At 40.0% G+C, this 17,777-nt stretch overlaps 1 non-coding gene across 1 annotated transcript; it reads right to left on the bottom strand.

Moving 5' to 3' along the window:
- Positions 1-16,556: 16,556 nt before the first annotated feature.
- Positions 16,557-16,636, bottom strand: Trnaa-ugc (transfer RNA alanine (anticodon UGC)). Its single transcript has one exon. It is a non-coding gene; the product is annotated as a tRNA-Ala (tRNA).
- Positions 16,637-17,777: the final 1,141 nt, after the last annotated feature.

Here is a 17,777-nt window from a genome sequence, read left to right as displayed (position 1 = left end):
AAACAGTTTTAGTTGAAAACTTTTGCTGCAGAGCTGGGTTTCCTTATGACCTCCAATCAATTAGTATACTCCTTCTGCATTAGCTCATCTATAAAAATTAGATGAACATTTTGGCAACTAACATTTGTTTGCCTTGTCTCTAAGCTATTTTGAACTTCTTTTTTTTTTTTTTAATCAAGTTTCATTGCTTAGGCACAAACTATTCTCGACAGTTTTTCAGCCTGTGTTTTTTCATCACCCGATGGATTATAATTGGTAAGGATGTTATCTGATGTTCTGGGTGACGATGTAATTGATAATCTTTGTAAAATCTTTACGGTGTTTCTCTACAACTGCATGAGGGAAGCATGCAAATGGGGAAGTTCCAAATAGCTGTAGACCAGAAGGAGCAGACTGCCATGTTTCTTTATGATAGCAACAATAAAATATATGCCAATTCTGGTGGGCCAAATAAATCTCTGCTCTGAGATGGAGGTGGGGCGGTAGGCATAGTGTGCAACAGCCGGTCCTAGGTTTTCCCGGTGACCTGATGCCTCTCTTTGAGAGTAATATCGTGCTAGCAAGCAGACAATGATTGGCTACCCATGTTGTTCATAAATAAAAGCAGCTGGCTGCAACAAAAGTCTGAGTAGCTGGGGCTTCATCGTTATTTATGAGGCAGGCCAGGGAGAAGAAGGCGACTTTACAAGTGCAGTAGCAAATGCCATCTTTCCCCTGAGAGAATGGCTGACGGTGGGGTAAATCTGAAAAGAGAAAAGAAACTGGTGTCACCTTCGTGTTCATGTTATCAACTTCTTAATCTTGGAGATGGTAAATAATATCAAAATCATGATCACGATGCCGGCCTTGCAAGTTCCTTCAGAAGCAAGTTTATCCATCGTGATGGCCAGTCTATTTGGTTGGGTGGTTTAGAGGAAAGCTTTGCTTCTTATTGAGTTTCAGTCATCCAAAATAGACTTGGGTAGCCACATCTTGAATCATACTTCCTCCTTGATCTTAATCCCACTGGCAGAGATAACAGCTAGCACCCACCCAAGATCTGTGGCCCACAGTTACCTGCATTACTTATTTAGCCATGTCTGCAATACATGTGAGGTTAAATATACCTTTTCTCAAGGGTTAGCTTTTGAGATTTACAACTGAATTGGACTAAAATATAATATTTAGCTATTCAGGCTGGCAGCAAAGATGCTTGGTTTGATGCAGGAAATGATGCCAATGTCAGAATTAATACAATGGTGCCATGTCAAAACAGCAACAGGGCAAATCACCTGGAAGGCCCACACAGCCATTCCGGCCTTAATGCCACTGGCAAGTGGAACCCTGAGTCACCTACCTTCCTTTGCTAGATATACCTTTGGGTTTAACTGAGCTGCCAAATGATTTAAGATTAGAAAATAGCTTTGGGAAACAGTGTTGTCTTAATGGCCAAAACATTGTGTTAATGGTTTTTTAAGAGGCAATGGAAGCACCTTAAAGCTTTTGGTGTTGAGGATAAAGAAGATCAAACCCTATTTGGGAGAAAGCTGTGACTTAAATTAGAAAAGGGAAAGTTCTCTTTTTTTTCTCCATCAATTTGAACATTTATTCAATGTATTCTAAGAGCTGGACACTGCAATTTAACAGTGATCTATAGAAATGTGTCTCTCCTCATATGGAGTCCAAGAGGGAAGTAGACGACAAACATAAAATAGTAATGAATGAAATCATAATGTACTATAGCTGAAATGTAAACAAACTTCTGATTTAAAAAGTCTCTCCTGTGGGAAGGCAATGAAGCTGAGGCGTGGGAGCAAGAAGGAGCCAGTTGTGCACAGGACACAGGACAAGCATCCAGGCCAGAGGGAAGAGCACATGCAAAAGTCAGTGACAAGAGCAAGGGACATTCAGGGGCCTGAAAGAAAACCAGGGTGGCTGTAACATAGTGACCAGACAGCATTGTATAAGAGGACATTGCAAGAAAGTCAGGTGTCAGTCAGGTGTGTGAAGACCATGAAAGGAGAGTGGATTTCACTCTTATGACAATGGGAAGTCATAGGATGTGTGCTGATCCTTCACACACTTTTGGTGCTCGGAGATAAAATGTGTAATTTTTGGAGGCAGTTCAACTACTTTAAAAGTTTTTGCTCTTTTAAATTTTCTATTTGAAAGCTTTTGCTTATAGTGGACATGTTGACTTAGAATTTCTAATTGTTTCCAAATGAGTCTTCTTTAAAAATAAAGAAAAAGTTCCCCTTTGCTTTCTTTTTAAGTGAAAAGCACATGTAGATATATATTAGGGCTGGGGTTGTGGCTCAGTGGTAAAGCACTTGCCTAGCATGTGTGATACACTGGTTCAGTTCTTAGCACTGCATATAAATAAATAAAATACAGTTCCATCAACAACTAAAATTTATTTAAAAAATCATATTCTTAAGGTGTACAAAATGATGTTCTGATATATATTGGTAGTTATGTACATAATGAAATGATTATTACAGTGAAGCAAGTTATATCCATTTCCTCACATAGTTATTTATTTTTTTGGTGAAGTACTTAAAATCTACACTTAGTAAATTTCTGGTATGCACTATGGAGTTATTAACTATGGTCATAAAGCTGTACATTATATGTCTAGGCTTTTTTATCCAGCATTACTGAAAATTTGTACCCTAAGACCCAAATCTCCTCATTTCCCATACCTCCCTGCCCTTGATAACCACCATTCAATTCTCTGCTTATATGTATTTGAGTTTTATATTTCACCTCTACATGAGATCATGCAGTATTTTTCTTTCTGTGTGTGGATGTTTCATTTACCCAAATGAGTCTGTAGTGATAGTGGAGGAAAGGGCACTAGACTAGGATCCTAGGTATTTGCATTTAACCTAGATTCTGCCATGGGCAACTGTGCAGTCATATATAAGTTCTTACCTCTCTCAAGACCTCAGTTTTGTATTTAGAGACTTAGTAGTTTGGGTTGGATACTGGATTTCTCATGACTATTCCTGAAAAGCACCAGCAACCCAGTTCAAAATGGCTTATACAGAAATGGATATATTTGTTCATTTATCTGAACAACCCAAGAACAAAGACTGCAAATACATATAGATCCAGGAGCTTGGGTTAGGATACCAGGCAGCTGATTCTCCATCTGTTGGCTCTATATTAACTTTGTTTTCTAGGAGGACCTTTGCATGCATTTCCTGACTGGCATTATCCCTAGAGTTAGAAATCCTTGTGCAGAAGGGTATTTTTCTCCTAAACGGTGTTATCAAAAGCTCCAGAATTGCATGCTGACTTGGGGCCTATGCTCATGACTGAACTGTGGCCAGAGGAGAGGGGATAAGATCAAGGGCCAAACTTAGATCATGTGCCCACCCCTGGAGTCAGTCTGAACAACAAAAAGCCATGGCAGGGAAAGCCTGGTTTCTCATTCAAGTGGAGAAACAGGGAACAGAGATTGTGGATAGGCAAACAAAACATGTGCATGAATGCTCTCTTTGGCTTTAACTGTTCTGTGAATCCCACAACAGATTCAGTCCTTTACAATCTCTTCCTGGTTGAAATTAGTCATTGACTCCACCAAAAATCTTCTGGCCTAAAATACCAGGATTATACATTTACCTTTTGCAAATTTATCGTATTTTAACAAAATTCCTCCAATTTTTGCTCCGTGTATCTAAACTCAGTCCATACTTAGAAGAATACTGAGCAGAGTCTGTTTTAGGTCTTCTTTTTGCTCCGTCACCAGCTGTGCCCACAGGTAACTCACTTACTCTTTTTAGGCTTAATTTTCCTTCTCTGTAAATGACTGGCATGGGCTCAGTGATTTCTGTGGTTCATTTTAGTTAAACCTAGCACTAAGGTCAAGACTGATTTGAGGCATAAGATTATCCACTGAATGAAAACAGCAGGGTTTCTTTCCATTTTCAATGACGTTTATAGACTATATGAAAACACCACTCCTCTAAATGAGTTTGTGTGGGAATGTAATGTGATCTGGGTCTGTCATGTCTAGACTCAAACTGGACCAGGGTGACGTGCACTAACACAGGGAATATGAATATGCTGTTCTTTGTTAAGGTCTCAATTTTAGCTTTTAGTTTTAGTTATTTTTTTTAAGTTAATCTGTTTGCATTCAGGAATTTTCTCTCTAGAAATTACGAACCAAAATGCCATATAGAAGTAATGACATGAAAGAAAAAATACACAGGTTGTGCACCGTACTTTTTTCATAAATTGAAGGGGGAACATCTTTCCATTTACACCTAACAAATATTTGTGGTCATATAATTTTAATCATCCTTTAGTTCACCAAGAGACCAGTGGCTTCAGAACATCTTAGGGGTAAAAAAAAGAATGAACCCTATTTTTCATGTTTCCCAAATGAGTGGTTCAACGTCATGGAAATGAGGTCAGAATGGTAAACAGACAGCTGCTCTGTATTTCTCCTTCCAGGAGATGAAGGGCAAAGACACCTTCCTTCTGCTTAACGGATCCCTCCCAAAAGGGTTGTAAACAAGAGTGCGGTGAAGCCCCAGCTGCACTGGGATGAAGAGAGGCATTTTGGAGCAGCCTTTAGAGATGTTGAACATACATATTTTTGATTCTGTGTTTTCATCTCCTTGCAGTGTCTTTCTTTCACAACATGAAGCCATTGATTGAATGAAGTTAGAATAACTTTTGACATTGCTAACCAAAATAGATAGCAAAGGGACTGGTTGCTAAGCGCAGCTCTGCTGGGTTCTCTGGCTGACAGCCTGTATTAGCATGCAGGCCTTTGCAGAAACGAGTGCTTAGTTATTGGTGGCTGGTTGTTTAAAGTTGCTATTGCTTCTCAGGTAATGGTGAGTCAATGGCACATGTAATGTTAAGGAGGAATTACTTAGTATCACCAATCATAAACCTCCATAGCTGGGTATTAGTGGCTTGAGGACATCACTTGTTCAAACATAAACTCATGCTTTATAAGGAAAAAATGTATATTCAAAAATCATTATTGAGTACCTAGTATGTGTTGGGAATGGGGTAGGTTTTATGGATATAATAATTAAATCGTAGTTTCTGTTTTCATGGACATCAAACTTGAGAGAGAGAGAGAGAGAGAGAGAGAGAGAGAGAGAGAGAGAGAGAGAGAGAGATATTAAAAGAAGAACCATGTGTCTTTATTCTGTTCTGTAGAGATTATTTTTGGATTTGTTTTACCAAGGAAACAATACTCAGTGTTCTCTCCTTTCATATCCCTCGAGAAGTGATCTCTATTGACAGTCTGGTTCTTCTGGGTTGGTGATGCAGAGCGGAGGCAAAGGGGGAAAGGGAAGAGGTTGACAAAACAGGAGAAGCAAGGGCTTAGGGCAGGGAAGATAAGAGGCTCCCATTCTGGGCACTCAGGCTAGAGCAAAAGGGGTTCTGCAAAAAATGTGAGGGGAGATGGGCAGTGGAGGAGCCATGGGTGGGAATGGAGTGGATGCAAGAGGAAAGAGGATCTAAAGATGCATGTCCCTCCCCCAGTTCACATGCTGGGCTCCAACATCCAATGTGATAGTGTTAAAAGTTGGAGTTTGGGGGATTAGTGCCCTTACAAAACAGATTTTTAATTTTGGATATGTCCAATAATCTTGCAAAGCCAAATTCACTCCTTTATGGAAGAGCAACTTTTATGGGTATATGCTCCAAGATATGCCTTGGAAATGGGAGCATTAAAGTGTTTGACTCTCAGAAATGCTTCTAAAGCCAACTCTAAAGCTGCCCGGAGAATTATGAGTGGCACATAAGTTGAGTTCACTTTAGCTGTCAGCATTTCTTAGGGCAAAATGTATCTTCAGAGTGATCAACTTCATTCAACAGCCTTCATTAGGGGATTTTTAGTCTCCCCACAGGAGACATTTAGCTAATAAGACGGTTATCCATGCACATATATGTATCTGTCAAGTCAGTGGTAATGAACCATTTGGTCTGTAGATATAACATCAACAAAAACCTCCATATTTCCCTTCCTTCAACTGCAATATCTTAACTTTATAAAATCCCTTTTATGATTAATTAGTGAGTGAAGAATTATTTAGCTCTATAGTAAGTACTTACAAATGCATTATCTTATTTAACCTTTAGACAGCTATATGAGCTAGGTATTAATACGCCATAATATTAAAGGCAGAAATCAAATGTCAGAGAGTTTAAATAACAGTCACACAGCTAGATTGCAGAAGAGCAATCACATTATTCAATGTGCAGTAAGTCTTAGCTGTTTCAGCAAATTATGCATGGTTTCAAATAATGTCTGTGGCAAGTCACATTATTGGTGACATTATTTGAAACCATATCCATCTGATACCATATTGTTAACATCTATGATTTACTTCTCATAAAATAGTCAATTTCTGATTTGTTGTAGGATATCTGATTCCATTTTGTAAAATGTTCCACCCACCTTTGATTCCCACTGATTTGTCCCTTTTCTGATTTCATGATGCAGCTAACACAAGAACCAACCACATTAACCAGTAACCTCGATCCCTCATTCCACAAAGAAGCAGTGTCTTGTAGCAGCTGAAAATGTCAAGAGCTGCCTCTTGCTTTCTTTTGTGGGGCGGGTACTGGGCATTGAACCCAGGGGCATTCAACCACTGAACCACATCCCCAGCCCTATTTTTATTTTATTTAGAGACAGGGTCTCACTGAGTTGCTTAGGGCCTCGTTTTTGCTGAGATTGGCTTTGAAATTGAGGTCCCCCTATCTCAGTCTCCTGAGCTGCTGGGATTACAGGTATGTGCCATCGCGCCTGGCTGCCTCTTGCTTTTTGACCTTGGGTAAAGTCTCATTTTTTTTTTCATTTGTAAAATTGGCATCATGATAAACTTGCTTTCCTCCAAAATTTACTTCAAAATTAAAATTAAACAATGTGGTATGACATTTAGACAGTTACCTGGAGCATGCAAAGTATAAATGAAGGGTCAAGTCCTCTGTCACTATTCCTTTTCACTGTTTCTCTTCTCTCACCTGCAGCGTCTCCCCTCGTGCTCAGTCTGGCTTCTTGATAACTTCATCTGACTCAATTCCTCATCCTGGGTGTTTCTCTCAGACAGAATTGTTGTATTTCTGCACTGGCTCCTGACTCAGATTGCTTGTCTGGTGGGTTGTCCTCAGGTTACTATTTTGTCTCGAGTAGACTGATGATGTGGGTCTACTATCCAATCAAAACGAACCCTGCTTGAGCGTTCCTGTTGTCTCCACCTGCTTCGCGTCAGTACCTTCCCCATGCATGCCTGACTTCTCCAACTTTTACTTCTTCCTCTGGTCACTTGGGTTGGGAAAAACTATGCTTTGGTAAATGAAAAATTTGATTCTCATGCACTGTTCCTGATTTTATTTCTTACCAATTCTGGTCATTCAACCTTTATTCAACAAATATTTTATAGAACCTACTGTAAAGAATGGTTAATGTGAATTGTCGACTGGATTAAGAGATGTTGAAGATTAAGAGGCTTCTGGGTGTGTCAATGAGTGTGTGTCTAGGAATGACTGGCATGTGGGAAAGCAAACTGGAGTGGAGACCCACCCTAACTGTGGGCAGCACCATCCAATAGGTAGGAGGTTTGGATGGAATAAAAGTGGGAAGAACAAGAAAGCAGCAGCAGATGCTTGAACAGTTCTCGATTGCTGCTGGGATCACCTGAGGATATCAGACTCTCACTCCTTCACTCTTCCAAAGTGAACTCTGTCAGTTCTACCAATTATTCTCCAGGAAGTTTCCAGAAGTCTTTGGTCTTGGACATGGGTAGCATCCTTGATCCCTCTTTTTCTGAGGCTTTAGCATCTTGGACTGCCTAGCTACTGACTCTCCACTCTGCAGATGGCCATGGTGGACTATCCAACTTCCGGTTGTGTAAGTCAATCTAATAAATCCCCTTTTTATAATTATACCTCCTATTAATTCAGTTCCTCTAGAGAACCCTAACTCGCCTACTATATGTCAGGTATAGTGCTAGGTACTGGGGACATGTCAGTGAGCAAATTAGACACACAAAAGTTACAGCCATGTAGATAATCATCTGATTATCAGATAATCACTCACAGTCATGCTTGTGATAAATATTATAAAGAGAATTCACTTGGTGCTCTGAGAGCTACCCTACAGGTTGGGCCTTGTCTAGGAGATCAGAACTGGCTTCCCCGAGGGAATGATGCCTGAGATGGGATCAGAGGATGGGTGGGGTTAACTAGGAAAACAGGAGGGAAGAGTGCTATAGACTGAGAGAGGAGTGTTTTCAGAGATGCTCTGGTGAAAAGGAGCACAGGAAGCGTTATTTACAAAAACAAAGCCAGTGAGGGTTGAGCAGAAACCCAAGGAACACAAAGTACAAGATGGGAGTGAGGTCAGGTGAGACCACCTTGGGACTCACAGGCCAAATTAAGGATTTTGATCTTTATGCCAAGTTTAATGGGAAGTCATGGAGTGATAGCTATGGCAGGAGGGCAGCAGGAATATGATCAGATTTTCAGATCTATTCTCCTTGGGCAGGACAAATAGTGGGTAATGGGTAGGCCAGTTAGAATATGCCCATGGTAGGCTGTTTGGTAGTTTTGAAGAGGGTAGCAGTTGTAGAAATAAGTTAATGAGATGTTGAAAATTTTTTCATATATTTTTGACCATTCATATTTCTTCTTCTGTGAAAAGCCTTTTCAGTTCCTTTGTCCATTTATTGATTGCATTATTATATTTTAATGTTAAGTTTTTTCAGTTCTTTGCATATTCTGGAGATTAATGCTGTATCTGAGATGAAGGTGGTAAATATTTTCTCCCATTCTGTAGGCTCTCTGTTCACATTCTTGATTGTTTCCTTTGCTGTGAAGAAGCATTTTAGTGTGATACCATCCCATTTATTGATTTTTGATTTTACTTCTTGTGCTTTAGGAGTCTTATTGAGGAAGTTGCTTCCTAAGCTGACATGGTAGAAAGGTGGACCTACATTTTCTTCTGAAGGAGCAGGTTCTCTGGTCTAATGTCTAGGTCTTTGACCCACTTTGAGTTGAGTTTTGTGCAGGTTGAGAAAGAGGGGTTAAATTTCATTCTACTACATATGAATTTCCAGTTTTCCCAGCACCATTTGTTGAAAGGATGTCTTTTCTCCATTGTATGTTTATGATGCCTTTGTGTAGTATGAGATAGCGCTCTTTATGTGAGTTTGCCTGTGTCTTCTATTCCATTCCATTTGTTTTCATGTCTGTTTTTTGTGCCCAAACCATGCTGTTTTTTGTTATAGCTCTGTAGTATAATTTAAGGTCTGGTTTTTTTCTTGCTAAGGATTGCTTGGGCTATTCTGGGACTCTAATATTTCCAAATGAATTTCATGACTGCTTTTTTATTTCTATGAAGAACATCATTGGAATATTAATAGGAATTGCATTGAATCTGTATAGCGCTTTTGGTAGTATGACCATTTTGACAATATTAATTCTGCCTATCCAAGAACATGGGAGATTTTTCCATCTTCTAAGGTCTTCCTCAATTTCTTTCTTTAGTGTTCTGTAGTTTTCATTGTAGAGCTGTTTTCAGCTCTTTTCTTAGAATGAATAAAATAAACAGATGTTACTGAGAGATATTAGAGATGAAATTAGCAATTTTGGTGACAATGGACGTGATAGATGAAGGAATGGGACAATGTCAAGTTCCTGGCTTGCACAACTGGCAGAAGGTGATTCTTATTACTGAGATGGGGAAGAGGGCAATTGCCTGCACTGGCTTTGTTCATTTTTTAATTAGTTACCCCAAGTAAGGCTGCTACAATCTCCATGTAGGAGCAGAAACCCACTCAAAATACTTGAATTGAAGTTTTTATGAAGGATTTAGGGAATCTCATGGAAGCTGTAGCAGGAGGGCCTTGAAGGCACTAGAAAACTATCAGAACTAAGAACTCTTTTTCTGGCTTCCAAGGTCCTTTAGTCTCTACCTCTCTCTGAGAGTCTCCTCCACCCCTGTGTTTTACCTTACTGGATAGTTTCCTAGTTGTTTTTTTTTTTTTTTTTTTTTTTTTTTTTGTTTTTGTTTTTTTGCGCGGTACTGGGGATTGAACTCAGGGCCTTGTACTTGCAAGGCAAGCACTCTACCAGCTGAGCTATCTCCCCAGCCCTTACCTTACTGGATAGTTCTAGCTCTCTTTGTATGTGACTCACCAAGGTCAACACCAAAATATTTTATCCTAATTGATCAACTTCAGCATTCAGCATTAACTGTCTACAATTTCTGTATCCTATTTCAAATAGGTGATAGAAACAGAATGGGAAATATTGGTCAGCTGCCTAGACTGTGTCCTTGCTCCAATTAGGCAGTATGTTTTTTTGTTATTGCCCTCTTAAGTCTAGGGGTTGTGGATAGAAAGGACAATATTATCCATGTCTAATAAAACTACTTCAGGGAAAGAAAAAAAACCCACTGTATTTATTGGTATTTTTTAGAAGGAATAGCATGTAATGGGCATTCAGTAGCTTCTCAATAAATACTGCCCTTGTTGAGTCACTGATGATGTTTTAATATCTTTGAAATGCTGAGATACATCAGAACCTCCCATGACATTTTTGAAGACTCATAGTTTAAGCTTTTGTTTTAGATAAATAGATCAGTAGATCTGAAGAAAGCCCCAGGAGTATGCATTTCTAAAAAAGCACCCACCATAAAGTTAATACTAAGTGATCCATGGATCATACTTTGCTGGACTCTGTTCTGATGTATGAAATCACATTCAGAAGTCTCTACTGTGAATTATGTACACTGAGCTCCTCTTAGATCTTGGACCTCTATTTCTCCATGTATATAATGGGTCACATATGTATGTCTTTATTAAATTCAAAGATAAATTGGAAGGTTAACAAGATACTTTTGGAAATATGCTTTGATCTTTCCTTCCTAGACTCATAAATATGAAAGGTGGTGTTAATATATTTCTAGACAGTTTCTATATTACTGAATTATATCAAATTCTTAGCATTTGCTATTTCCTGATGATGACCCAAGAATGAGCAAGACCTCATCAGTGTTTTATTGTCTGCCTTCGGGAACTATAACTATAACTCTTAAATCATTGCTACTTGTCACAAGTAAAGTTCTTATAGGGAGAATACAGAAAAGTTCTTGGGAAGTCAAACACGGTACTGTCTGCAATCACCTGGCTTTTCAAAAACAAGCATTTGTTATGAAAGATCCATTTTGAGACATTCTGGCTAACAAGACAACCCCATTACACACATTGTTCAGTTACAGTGGAGTCTGACTCTAAGGTCAGTGGGATTTCAAAGCAAGAGAAACCTGGGAGTGTTGCCAACCAGCTCCTTGAAAGAATGGGTCCTTCAACCTGCTTCCAGGTCCTCATTTTCCTCTTTGCCTTTGGTCACTGCCATCTGGATGCTGCTCCTGTCATGTCTTCTATTTCCTGCAAGCATCCCCTCTTGTGGCCCCTAGGCTACACACTTACTGGCTCATACTGTGGAAATGAGGGGGAATGTGAGTGTGCACACATATGCATTTGCCTGTGTGTGTGTGCCACTCCCTAGTCCTCAACAGAATTCTGACTGTTTGGAATCAATTTAGGTGAAGCCTATTCCTAAAAATCCACTGTAGTCGAAGGGTGTCACAGCACTCATCAGATGGTCCTCTGCCACACCCAACCTGAAGTTCTGGTGTGGTAGCAGCTTTCCTCAATCAAATGAGCTGCAGGGAGAAAGAATGAACTCTACAAAGAGCTGATACCAAGTCGAGGGAAAATTGTTAATGGACAACCAAAGCCAGTAGAATGACCCCTTAGTTGTCTGCGATGACAGATAAAGAGACAGAGACAGCATGAGATCTAGGCCGTTACTATGCCTTCCAAGAAAGACTCATGACTCAGCTGTGCGGAGGAGTAGGGCTGCAGCCTAACACAACGTACTGCTTTTCTGTATCATTCTGATATTTGAAAAGGGAGATGTGTAGGTATTTTGTATCAGGGTGTGGGCTGACCTGCTTCCTCTGCATCAGTGAACTTTCCAGAGTCAATGGTCTGGCTGAGGGGGCGATCAGGAGGCAGGAGAGGGAGAGCTGGGGGTATTCATGCCCTGGTTCCCTCACTGCTGGGCTGTGGGCTGGCTGTGTCCCTGCCCCATCAGCAGCCTCTTACACACCTACTCTCTCTGACTTCTGGGCCATCCCCTCCCTATGTCTTCTTGGGTCTTGGTGATGGTGCTGTTGCTGGGATTCTGCATTGTTGATTTCTCTGAACTCTGCCCACACTTTGGTAATGATTCTTTTTATTAAACTCATCTCAAATTACCCAGTTGGAGTATGCCATCTGTTTTCTGCCAAGGCCCTTACTGATACAGTGGGTAATTGTTTCTCTCCTAACATATCTTCAATAACTGCAGTTACACTTTTCCAATATAGAATGATTATGGGATTAACTAAAGGTAAATTTTCTTTAATTGGAAGAGAGCAAAGCTTGCCCCCATCGACTTGGATCATTTGTGATTCAGTGGCCATGTCAACCTCAACCTCAGGCCAGAAGTACTGACCAAGAGGGACCCAGAGTTTTATAATACTTGTCAAATAGGGGCCTCCTCTGAGTTATTGTGTTCATTTGAAAATTGGCTAAAATTTCTCTGCACTCTTCTAACTACAAGTAAGAAATTCAAATTAATTTAGTCTAGTATTTTTGTGCTATATAATGGTTTAACAGGAAAATTTATTCTAAATAGTACTTGTACCACTTAGGTTTTTAAAATAGTCATGACAGTTGTATTTATCAAATTACTCATAGAAACTTTCCTATCCTTACAACTAAGTTTAAATGACAACCCCAAGAGTAGATTATCTAAAATTCTGCTAACATTCTTTTAAGAAAAAAATAGTAAATATGCAAGCATCTCTCTCTCTCTCTCTTTCTTTCTTTCTTTCTTTCCTTCCTTCCCTGATACTGGGGATGAACCCATGGCACTCTACCCTGAGATACATCTTTAGCCCTTTTCATTTTGAGACAGGGTCCTCTAAGTTGTTGAGGCCAGCCTTGAAATTGCAATCCTCCTGCCTCAGCCTCCCCAGTAGCTGGGATTACAGACATATACCACTGTACCTAGCTAATATCTTATTTCTTTTATGCTAGAATTTAAGTCTTTGATAATGTCTCTAGAAATGAGGAGACCAATTTCCTAGAAATGAGGAATCATTATCTCAGGCCGTTCCATTTAGTGCTGACTGGATTCAATTTTGTCCCTTTGGTTTGATACTTTCTTGCTTAGATAAATTTCTGATGTCATTAAAGTTGGAAATAGTTGTTATGTTAGAGTACTTTCTTTAGTGTAGGGAAGTTTGAATTTTTGAACACTTAAACATAGCTTGCGAAACCTATTCTGGGTCTCATTTACTGAGCTTCTGGTTAACAGGCCCTGGCAAGCTCCCGAGTCCTTTGCTTCCTACTTTCTGCCTTCCTCACTGTGTTCTAGCCACGAAGGCTCTCCTGTTGCTCTAACATGTGACTCCTGTCCCAGGGTTGTGTGATGAAAACCATGAGGTCACAAGATGTCTCCTGTTCCCATTAACACCACAGGGTTTATTCTAATTCTCTCCCTTTCTGACATTTCCACTTCCCTTCTTCAACAGTGAGAAATTTGATTCTTATTTTCCTTAATATTATTTATTTGCTTAATCCTCCATTCATAGGTGAACTCCTAGTCCCCATTGGTCTCTTGTCCCTTTGGGAATCCCTCCTTGTTCTGGTCCCAAACCTCCTCAGGGATCTCCTGGTGGTTAAGGCTTTTTGATTGAATTGGAGGAAAGGAAAGAAAACAAGGCAGGAGGAAATAGCTTCATCCTTTAAAATAAGCTTATAAAAATTACTTTTGTCCCAGGCAGGTTTTAGGATTAAGGAATAAAATGTTTGGCAAGGACTAAGGTTATATGTTTTTGGTTATTTGTTCCCTTACACTTAATATAATATTTGCTGAATTAATTAATGGCCTGAAATCATTAACAAAATACTGCAAAGTTTAAGAGAGCAAAACACTGGTCCGGTATGTAGTCCTAAATGTACTATCTGAATTGGAGCAGTTATTTAAGTTTGTTCGTTCATTCATTCATTCATTCATTCATTCATTCATTCAAGAGATACGGTTTAAATAAGTCTTGTGTTCAGAAACTATCCTATGTGGGGTATAAATAGTAGAAAGATAGATGCGGTCCCTGCTGCCCTGATGCTGGGGTCTACCTGAGAGGCAAGCACTTAATGGGCAATAGCAGAGAAGCAAGGCACCTGCTCTGTGGAAGGCCTGGGAGAGTTCCCACGGCACATCAAGGAGTGCCTGCCGCAGCTGGGGTGCGGGGGGAGGTTTTATGGAGATGTCAGAGGAGCCCCAACCTCGCGATGAGCGGGAGTTAGCGAGGTGCAGGGGAAGAGAAGAGCCATTGTGGTAGAGGGGAAGAATGTGGGGAGGCGAAAGAAAGCCTGTTGTATTTGAGGAATAAATGGAATTTGAGGTGATCATGCAAAAAAAGTGGGGGACATGGAAGAGATGTGGCTGGAGAAGTAGTCGGGGGTGCTGTGAGCGTGCGAGGGACCTCGGGCCGAGTTGAGAATGTGACCCGGCGAGGTATGGTCAAGCTTTTGGAAGGTTGTTCTGACTATCTTAACTGAGGTGGAAATGCGGGTTGGGCCGGGAGGATAAGGCCAGAGGCAGAGCACCGACACTGTCACAGCCGGGGGAGGAGAGTGAAGTGTTCCTTGGGCAAAGAGCCGGCTGAGGGGAGGAAGTGAAGTCATCAAAGAGCTGGAAGAGGACTCAACAGACCCGGAGCCAGAACTGTGGTGTAGGCCAAAGTGCTATATTGAAATAGGGGATGTGAGTAGGTTGAGGGAGGTTGATGGTAGGGTATGAGGAGGGGAGATGAGGAGATCATTCCTTCATTTAAAAAGTGAAGACGACTCACGCAACAATAAAATTCTGTGATTTTCTTGTTTTGTCCCCATGCTGCCAAAGACAGAGCAATTTAAGAGCTACTGAGAAGTATCTAAATATTTTCCTTTTCCCCTGCAATTCAGGCATCTAACTAGACTAGCCTTTAATTATTAATTAAGCTTGAGAAGCAGGAAACTTTTGTACCCCTTGGTATTTAAATTGAAACAAAAGAAGGGCATCTGACATAAGCTGGTGAATATGTTAATTTTCATAAGCATGAAATAACATGAGATTTATTATTCTACATTTTATAACTAGGGTGATTTTAGATCTTCTGTGGCCAGGCTGACTTTATTGTCCTATAATTCTCAATTCTGTGATTTGCGTTTTCTCTAGGCTTGAGCAACTCTCCCGATTGCTTATGACTTTACAGTTGCTACCAGGGAGTCGTTATACACAGATGGCTTTCAGGACGGGAGTCAATTTGGTAGGCATTTCCCTTGATTACGATGTGTTCTCTCTATACTGATTGTTCCGTAAGTGAAGATTCTTGCATGTCAAATGGTGAAAATGTTTCTAGGATCTGGAAAAAGGAAGAAACACTGCATTTAGCAGATGATCTCTGTGTAACTATACTCTGATGAAAAAACTGCATGGTTCCTTTAATTTATTCAGATAAATTTTTATAAGCAATGATAAAACCAGACCAACATGAAGCACTAAAGGGAAAAGACTGAGCAGAATTTGCAGCTGTGAGTAGATATTGATTTGAGCATATAATTACATCCACCTTGTTATATGGTCTCATTTTCCTCTCTTGCAACCTTGCAAATAAGTATAAAAATCTTATCTGACATACCTTGCACCCGTTTTTTAAGTTCATTCAACAGTCTTTCCAGGAGAACACAGGCATGAAAAGAAATAAGTTTTTATTTTGAAGCTGATTTTATTTCTTTTTTTTTTATGTTAACTTTTAAATCAGTTTTTTTAAAAATTTCACTGTTATGCAAATTTCTTATGGAAATATAAGAAAATAAAGTCAATGTTTTTTACCTAAATGTGTTTTAGTATGAGACAAGGCCTGATTCATCCAAATGACCTTTGAGTTCAGGGCTACAGGAGATAAAAAGGACAGGGCTGACCAGCCTGGTTATCTTATGTTCAAATGTATTTGAACAGAAAAATTATGTCACTATCCTTGGGTGGACTTTTTCATAAAGATTTAGGCAATAATTCAGATCACAATGGGTGGTTTCCTCAGTTTCATTAACTCCAATCAAGCAAGGTTTTCTAATCAGCTGTCAAAAGTAGACTTTGCTGCCAAAATTTGAGAATCCAGAGCAAAGAAAAATTTATTCCCGTTTAAAGAAATCTCCTGGAGGTTTCCAAGTATACTTGCCAAGCCATGAGCATTTACTATGTGTCAGACATCATGCTAAGCTTTTCCTATGTATTTTATTTATTCCTCCTGGAAATCCCAGGAGTTATTACCCCCTCAAAAAGAAAGGAAATCCAAGTATAGGAAGATGAACTGTTTCAGATGGAATTTGACTTCTTCTCTACGTTATTTCCTTTCTTCCCTTTCCCTGTGTTACTTTTTTCTCCAGCATGAGAATAGTTCCTTCTCTTTCTTTCTTCTTTTCTTTTCTTTTCTTTTTTTGTGGTTCTGGGGATTGAACCCAGGGCCTCGTGCTTGCAAGGCAAGCACTCTACCAACTGAGCTATATCCCCAACCCCAAGTTCCTTCTCATATAAGTGAGAATAGGCATATCTTTAAATGTCTGGGAAACTAGCTGAGATGAAGAGATGTTGACTTCCTGAACACCTGCTCATCACCATTGAAGGAGCCCACATTTGAAGGAACCATGGTGGCAGGAAGGAGAGTGTAATGGTTAATTTGAATTGTCAACTTGATTGAATTAAGAGATGCCAAAGATTAAGAGGCTTCTGGGTGTGTCAGTGAGGGTGTGTATGGGAATGATTGGCATGTGGGATAGCGAACTGAAGTGGAGACCCTCCCTAAGACTGGGCAGCACTGCCCAATAGGATGGTGGCTTGGATGGAATAAAAGTTGGAAGAACAAGGAAGCAGATGCAGATGCAAGCTCTGCTCTTCTTGAACGGGTTCTTGATTGCTGCTTCAGTGGTTTGAGGATATCGGACTCTAGCTTCTTTACTCTTCCAAAGTGTATTCTGCCAGTGATTTTCCAGGTAGTTTCCAGAAACCTTGGTCTCAGACTAGGGTAGCACTGTTGATCCTTCTTGTTCTGGGGTTTCTGCTTCTTGGACTGTGAAGCTGCTGGTTCTTCCAGCTCTCCGGCCTGCAGACAGCCATTGTGGACTGTCTAGCTTCTGGTTGTGTAGGCCCATCTAATAAATCCCCTTTTATAATTATACTTCCTGTTGATTCTGTTCCTCTAGAGAACCCTGTTAATATAGTGAGGCTATGTGCCATCTTCAACTTAAGGTGGAGCCAATTTAGGAGTATGTCTGGAGGAGATATTTTATTTTGCCTCTGGCCTAAAAGTGTGTGGAATGCTTATTGACTGCCTCCCTCTTCTTGCCTCTTTGGACTGCTCTTCGGTATGAGTCCATCTCAGGTTCATGCATTTCCACATAGCTGTTCTTCCTTTCTCTCTGCACACGTCTACATCTTGGAAAGGGGTATGATACCCTTTCATCACCACGTTGTTACATGCAGGTGCCCCTCCTCCAAATTTTGTTTATCTTGGATATCATATTTACTTACCTGTATTTTAATTCGGAGAACTCTCTCAGACAGGATTACCCGATTTGCTGCATTTGTTAGAGATAGTTTTAAAATAATTGTTTTCTGCCTATTTCTGTTTCCAAGTTACCAGTTTAGTTTTTTTATTTTGC

The sequence above is a fragment of the Sciurus carolinensis genome, chromosome 6, assembly GCF_902686445.1.
Source record: "Sciurus carolinensis chromosome 6, mSciCar1.2, whole genome shotgun sequence".
NCBI lineage: Eukaryota > Metazoa > Chordata > Mammalia > Rodentia > Sciuridae > Sciurus > Sciurus carolinensis.
The sequence above is the reverse complement of the archived record's forward strand: the minus strand, read 5'-3'. Positions and strand labels throughout refer to the sequence as shown.